Genomic DNA, 7,820 nt, shown 5'->3' with positions numbered 1-7,820 from the left:
TCCTGGTTCTGCATTCAGGAATCACTCCTGGCAGTGCTCGGGGGACCATATGGGATGCTGGGAATCGAATCCGGGTTGGCCACATGCAAGGCAAACGCCCTACCCTCAATGCTATCACTCCAGTCTCCCATTAAGGAATTCTTTGACATAATGGAGAGAATGTGCTAGGAAGTTAGATACCACCTGGGAATTGGACAAATATTGGTGCTCTACCCAAATTCCCCATGACAGACTTACGGACAGACACCTCCCCTGAACAGACTATATATAGAGGGTATCCAGAGAGCGGGGTTCCGACAGAGAAAACATGATTCTGCCACTGAAATCCTCCTCTAGTCCAGGAGAACAAGCAGAAGTCAAGAGCTGTAGCTGAAATGTAACGTGTGGACATTAACCTTCAAGGGTTCAGCTCCCAGTTGGAGAGGTAGCACAGGGATTAACACTCTTGCCTTCAGTGCTACCAACCCAGTTTGTTTGTTTTTTTAACTTTTTTATTGAATCACTGTGAGATAGACCCTTACAAAGCTGTTCATGATTGGATTTTAGTCATACAGTATTCCAACACCCATTCCTCCACCAGTGTACATTTCCCAGCACCAGTGTCCCCAGATTCCCTTCCATCACTCCCTAACCCCTGCCATCCTCTATGCAAGGTGCTTTTCTTCTCTTTCTCTCTCCTTCTGCCCTCCCTAACTCTCTCTCTCTCCTTTTGGACATCAAGGTTTGCAATATTGATACTGAAAGGTTATCAAGAATATCCCTTTACCTATTTTTAACCCTCAGATCTTGTCCAGCGTGATCATTCCCAGCTATTATTGTCATACTGGTCTCTTCTCTATCTTACCTACCCTCAGCCCCCCCACACACATGAGGTTAGTTCCAACCATTGACCAGTCCTCCTAACCCGTTTTCCCTGGTCATGGATATTAGTTTTCTACTATATATCACTGTATCGCTGTATCACTGTCATCCCCTTGTTCATCGATTTGCTCAAGCAGGCACCAGTAACATCTCCATTCATCCCTGTCGCTTGCTAGTGTAGCCCAAAGGCGTATTGGAGGTTCCTTCAGGGTCAGGGGAACGGGGAACATCATTGTTACTGTTTTGACATATCGAGTACATCATGGGTAGCTTGCCAGGCTCTGCTGTGTGGGCGGGTTACTCTCGGTAGCTTGTCGGGCTCTCTGAGAGAGACAGAGGCTTTTGGGGTGGCCTCTAATCACTTTTACAGGTGTTCCCAGTCTATCAAGTGAGAGCTTTTGGTCGACTGGCATGTTGTAACAATCTGTACGTTGATAGACACGCACCTGCCTGTGTCTCTGGGACGTATGTGGCCTCAGGTTGATCTTGAGGTTGATGGAGTGCACCCGGAGGTTGTTGAGCAGCTGGCAGAGCAGGACCCTATCTCAGAGAGTCTGTGCCAGGTTGAACACCTGTGCCGAGTCTCAGGTCACCAGGTGGTCAGCGGACAGCACTCCAAAGTGGATGAGCCACTGTGCGCACTGCCGCCACCACTCCATGTCTGACGGCACCAGGACTCGGTCCGGCAGTGGAGTGTGGTAATTATGGAAAATGAGTAGGGAGTGTCTTATGATGTTTCCAGGAATATGTTCACTTGTATGTGAAGCTCGGCCCAAGCATGTGGAAAGCGGCCTGGAGAATGGCAGCAGTTGGGTAGTGGAGGTCGACTGCTGAGGCTGGGTCCCTTGGAGTGGGGAGGGCTCTCACCCGCCCCCCTCTGCGGCACCCCAAGTGAAAACAGCTTGGCACGGAGTCCAGTGGCATGGTTATGGGGGGGCCTCATTTTATGCTCCCTTCTGGGAGAAGTAGCCGTGAGTTCTGGATGGTGGCCAATGAGATTATCTGGCAAGCTGGCAGAGGATCTCTGCTCCCGGGTCTCGTTGAGCCCAGAGTCCAAGGTCACAAAGTTCCGCATTTCCTGAGTTCCATGGGGCTTCACTCATGCATGAGGCTCGGCCCAAGCATGTGGAAAGAGGCCTTATATCTATCTCGGTAGCCCGGCAAGCTACCGAGAGTATTCGATATGCCAGACACAGTAACAACAAAGTCTCCAATGGAGACGTTACTGGGCCCGCTCGAGCAAATCTACTATATATACATATATATTTTTTATATATGCCACAAATGAATGCAATCATTCTACATCTGTCCGTCTCCTTCTGACTCATTTAACTCAACATGATACTCTCCATGTTCACCCTTTTATAAGAAAATGTCACGACTTCATTTTTCCTAATAGCTGCATAGTATTCCATTGTGTAGATGTGCCATCGTTTCTTTATCCATTCATCTGTTCTTGAGCAATCAGGTTGTTTCCCAATTCTGACCATGGTGAATAGTTCTGCAGTGAACATAGGAGTGCAGATGGTGTTTCTGCTGTGTGCTTTTGGGCCTCCAGGGTATATTCCCTAAAGCACCAACCCCAGTTTGACCCCGGATACCATAGACCATCCCCTTGGAGCCACCAGCAGTGATCCCTGAGCACATTGACAGGAGCAACCTCTGAGCACCACTAGGTGTGGCCCAAACTCTTCCCCACCCCTTAAAAAAAAGACTCAACTCATACACAAAGGAGAGAGGGGAGAGGGAAGAAGTCAGAAAGAAGTGAGTTGGTGGGCAAATAGGGAAACAGAGAGAACATGAGAAGAGGGGAGAAGAACAGAGAGAGAGACTGAAGAACAGGGAGTAGTGAGGATAGAGAAAGAGAAAGTTAGAAGAGCAGAGAGTAGTGAAGAAAAGGAGTCACTGATAAAAGAAGTACGTGATTGCGGGGATTATTGTACAACAATGTGAATGCTACTGAAATACTTAATGTTACTGCAGTTTATACACTTAAAAATGGTAAAGGATGGGGCTGGAGAGATAGCACAGCAGGTAGGGCGTTTGCCTTGCATGCGGCCGACCCGGGTTCGATTCCCAGCATCCCATATGGTCCCCTGAGCACCGCCAGGAGTAACTCCTGAGTGCAGAGCCAGTAGTAACCCCTGTGCATTGTCAGGTGTGACCCAAAAAGAAAAAAAAATATGATAAAGGATGAGACTGAGCAATACTACGGTGGGAAGGGTGCTTGCCTTGCACACAGAAAACCCAGGTTCAATCCCTGGCACCCCATATGTTTCCCTGAGTCTGTCAAGAGTGATTCCCTGAACACAGAGCCAGGAGTAAGTCCTGGGCACAGTTTGGCCCCAAAACAAAAACAAACAATAATAGTTAAAGAGTAGGGGCTGGAGTGATAGCACAGTGGGTAGGGCGTTTGCCTTGCATGCGGCCTGACCCGGGTTCGATTCCCAGCATCCCATATGGTCCCCTGAGCACCGCCAGGAGTAATTCCTGAGTGCATGAGTCAGGAGTAACCCCTGTGCATTGCCAGGTGTGACCCAAAAAGCAAAAAAAAAAAATAGTTAAAGAGTAGGGAAGACAGGTCAAAGGGCTATAACACAATGCTTTGCATTGGGGGAGCCCCAAGTTCAATCCCCAGTGTTCCGTCCACCAAGAACTGCTAGGAGTGATGCCAAAGCCTCCCCCAGGAGTAGTCCTGAGCACTGCCTGATGTAGCCCCCAAACCAAAAATAAAGCAAAACATAACCAAAAAGGTTAAGATGAAAAACTCTATATGTATGTCTTACCATCACAAACACAAACTTCAAAACAGATTTACATTTGCTTAGCAGAGAGAAATGAAGTATACTGAGATAGACGACAGCGTGGACAAATCTCAGACTTTCTGTTGAGACAAAAACAAGACAGCACTATCCATTCCAGTTTACAATAACTAAAGGCCAAGCGTACAAAATGTGCTGGTCACATTTCACGTGCTGGGTAGCCACGTGTGTGCAGGAGTGTGTGTGCACGCAGATCAGATGGAGAATATTCTGTTGTTATGGAAGGCTCAGTTGCACAGCTCTCTTCTGGAACTAATCTACAGAGATAGGAATCAGGACAGCACTGGCCTTTCAGTTTGTCTATTTTGATTTGGAGGTTTTTTTCTTTCTTTTTTTTTTTTTTTTTTGGCTTTTGGGGTCATGCCTGGTGATGCTCAGGAGTTACTCCTGGCTCTGCATTCAGGAATTACTTCTGTTGATTCTTAGGGGACCATATGGGATGCTGGGGATCGAACTCTGGTCAGCATGTGCAAGGCAGAGGCCCTACCCACTATGCTATCACTCCAGCCCTGGCACTGGCCTTTTGGAGAGTGGCAGGCTAGAAGGGCACTTTTTTTTTCTTTTTGGGTCACACCCGGCGATGCACAGGGGTTACTCCTGGCTCTGCACTCAGAAATCACTCCTGGCGGTGCTCAGGGGACCATATGGGATGCTGGGAATCGAACCTGGGTCGGCTGCGTGCAAGGCAAATGCCCTACCCGCTGTGCTATCTCTCCAGCCCCTAGAAGGGCACTTTCTGAGGTGACACTCTTCATCTTGTTCAGAGCATTGGCTAGAACAGTGTCAAACACCTTTTGTAAAACCCTTCATACTTAAAAGCAGTGCCGTGACTCTGAATTCACATAGAGCAGACAGTTCCCTCAACAGGCACCAGGAGAGAGATGAAAACTGGCTCCCTGCAGGACCCATCCAGACCCCCAGAGGAGAGTGTCCCAGGTCCTTGGAGTGACCAGCCTCATGTCTCATGCGTGCGCACTGACTCACCTAAGGAAAAGGCAAGTACAGGGCAAACTGGACCTACTGGCCTCACTGAGAGCCAGAGGGCTTCAAGGTGGTGCCTTCGGAGGAACTGGCAAGTACGTCTGTGTGGACTTGTCATGAACCCCTGGAATAAAAAACTAGCCCCTGGGGCCGGAGCAATAGTACAGAGGATAGGGCACTTACTTTTCATGCAACAGATCCGGGATGTATCCCCGGCATCACGTAAGGTCCCCCTAGCAAAGTAATTCCTGAGTGCAGAGCTAGGAGTAACCCATGAGCATTGCCAGATGTGACCCAAAATACCAAAAAAAAAAAAACCCACAAAATCAGCCCACCTATAACTGAACGTGACCCAAACCAGCTGAGGAACATCTCCAAACCCTTAACAAGAGTCTTTTGGGCATCATTTTGCTCTCTAGAGGACTAAGCAGAAGTTCCAAGCCTCTGCTTTTGTAGTCCACATCCTACCATCAAAAATGACGAGGTGGGTAGGGCATTTGTCTTGCAAGCGGCCAACTCAGATTTGATTCCCATATGGTCCCCCAAGCACCGTCAGGAGTAATTCCTGAGTGCATGGGCCAGGAGTAATCCCTGTGCTTTACCAGGTGTGACTCAAAAAGGAAAATAAATAAATAAATAAATAAATAAAATCTGAATGAATGTTTCTTCCTTGGTGTTGGGAAAGTGTGTATGTTTCACCAGGAGTCTTCTCATCCTAACTGCTTTTTGTTGTTTCTAAGTAAACCCATTTTGCCAATGATATAACTGACAGTTTGAGGTTAGCCAGGGATTCTTAAACTTTTTCCATGTGTGCCCTGATGCTCCAGAAATAACTCCGATTTTTCTTGCATCTGATTTTGAGTTAATTTTTGGTCATTGCATCAGCCCTTCTCTCTCTCCTCTCTCTCTCTCTCTCTCTCTCTCTCTCTCTCTCTCTCTCTCTCTCTCTCTCTCCTCCCCTCCCCCTTTCGATGAGAGATGAGACTCTATATGGGGTAGAACGCAGTTTCAGAAGCCAGGCCCTTGTTACTGGAGAGATATCTAGCTCAATGAGCTAAGCATAGGTGAAACATGCTTTGCTGATTAGACAAACCCTTATTTTTCACAAAAGCCCTGAGGGAGGATACACCAAGTCACAGAGCAAATCACTGGCAATGCTAGATCTAGAGCCCAGATCTTCCTGCTATGCCACCCCCCACCCCCTGGCAACCTTCCTAGGATCCGCTGTGTTCCTTCTCTATGAATTGCTAATACCCGTAGGGGAAGTGCCCTGTGCTGGTGCCTGACCATCTGGCACATATCACATGGCCCCCAGGCAAGGCGGACAGCTGACCTCAGCTTTGGTGTGACCCTCCACGGCCCTCTGCAACGGGAATCTGGCAGACTTGTGAAGAGGCAGCTCTGTCTTCAGGGGGTCGGTCCCAGGCCCATCCTCACCTGCCTTCTGCTCCTGATAAGGCGGGGCTGCTCCCCAAGGGCTGTGAGGCTGCTTGGCGCTTGGCTACCACCTGGAGTTGGATCCTGAGCAACCTTAGTGCCTCTTGCATGTCACCTGGTCTTTGGATTCAGCGTCCTCCTGTGCACACGTGGCACTTCCTGCTTTCACAGTTGATCTGGATCCATTTGGACTTGACGTTGTTCCTACCGGCCCACTCTCTACCAAGGCAACCTGGTGGCTTCTGACACTCACGATCTGTTTGCCTGATAGTCCCCTCTGGGAGCACCTATGGGTCGCTACCCCTGCAAGACCACCCCTGCCCAAATCCAGACACCGGAATCCTCAGTCAACTCGGAAACCTAAACCAAGGAGTATTCTTCAGACATGATGGGCTGAAGAGAGAGTACAGCAGGTTCAATCCCCAGTGTCCCATGGGATCCCCTGCCCCCAAGCACGGCCAGAAGTGATCCCTGAGCACACCAAAGCAAGCACCAGCGGGTTTGGCCCAAAATGAAAATGAAATGAAGCCCCAGACTGCCACGGGTATGAAAGTCAGCCTGCATGAGATAATATTCAAAGGGCAACCTCCATGCCCACCCTCTCCTCTTGTGCAGCCCAGGGGAGGTGCATTTGTTCCCTCCAGCGAGGCTCCTGGCATAGAAGCATCTTATCATCAACACGGAGGCCAGACAGACTCCAGGACACTTCTGGCTTGATGTCCCTGTTAGTTTCCTGAGCTGTCATGATGAATTGCCAAACTTGCTGGCTTAATCATCAGAAGTTCATTCTCTCAATTCTTGGTGGTTGGAGGGGATGAAGTCAGGGTGACAACGAGGAAAGTCTCCTTTGGCAGTTCTGTGGGAGAATCTTTTATTTTATTTTCTTTATGGTGTGTGTATGAGGACTCCCAAGCAGTGCTCAGGGGAGTTTTGGGAACCACTCTCAACCAGACAAGAAAATTCATGCTCAGGCCTAGTGGAGTTCAGGGTCTGTGAGGGCTATACCAGGTACATCAGACAGTACTCAGGGGACCATGCAGTGCTAGAAACCAAAATCAGAGCCTTGGTCACATCCCAGACCTTGAGCTATATCTGCTGCCCTTGCTCCCTGACTCAGACACCAGTGGCTATTATTTCTGGCCAGTATTCACATCACTCCATTTTTCAATTTTTCAAGGCCAACAGCTTCAAATCCTTCAGTTCCACAGTCACATCGTGTGTGTGTGTGTGTGTGTATTCTCCCTGGGCTTCAGTCTTACATACAAACAATTTAGGGCCCACCCTGATCATCTAGTGTCATCTCCCCATCTCAAACTCCTTTATCTCATTTCAAAGGGCCTGTAAGCACATTAAGCGACATTCATAGGTTATGGGGATTGGCACCGGATTTCTTGGGAAAACTGGTTTTCAGGCTGTCATTTACAGACATAAGCAACTTGTCCACTATCACTAAACCTCAGCTTTCCCTTCAGTGAAAGGAAGTTAACAGGAGTATGGGGAGGAACACTGTAGCACTGTTCTCTCATTGTTCATCGACTTGCTCGAGTGGGCCCAGTAACGTCTCCATTGTGAGACTTCTTGTTACTGTGTCTGGCATATCGAATACGTCACCGGTAGCTTGCCAGGCTTTGCCGTGTGGGTGAGATACTCTCAGTAGCTTGCCGGGCTCTCCAAGAGGGGCGGAGGTATGGAACTCCGGTCGGCCGTGTGGGCCACAAG

The sequence above is a fragment of the Sorex fumeus genome, unplaced genomic scaffold, assembly GCF_029834395.1.
Source record: "Sorex fumeus unplaced genomic scaffold, SorFum_2.1 ptg000178l, whole genome shotgun sequence".
Taxonomy (NCBI): Eukaryota; Metazoa; Chordata; class Mammalia; order Eulipotyphla; family Soricidae; genus Sorex; species Sorex fumeus.
This window is presented reverse-complemented; position numbering follows the sequence as displayed.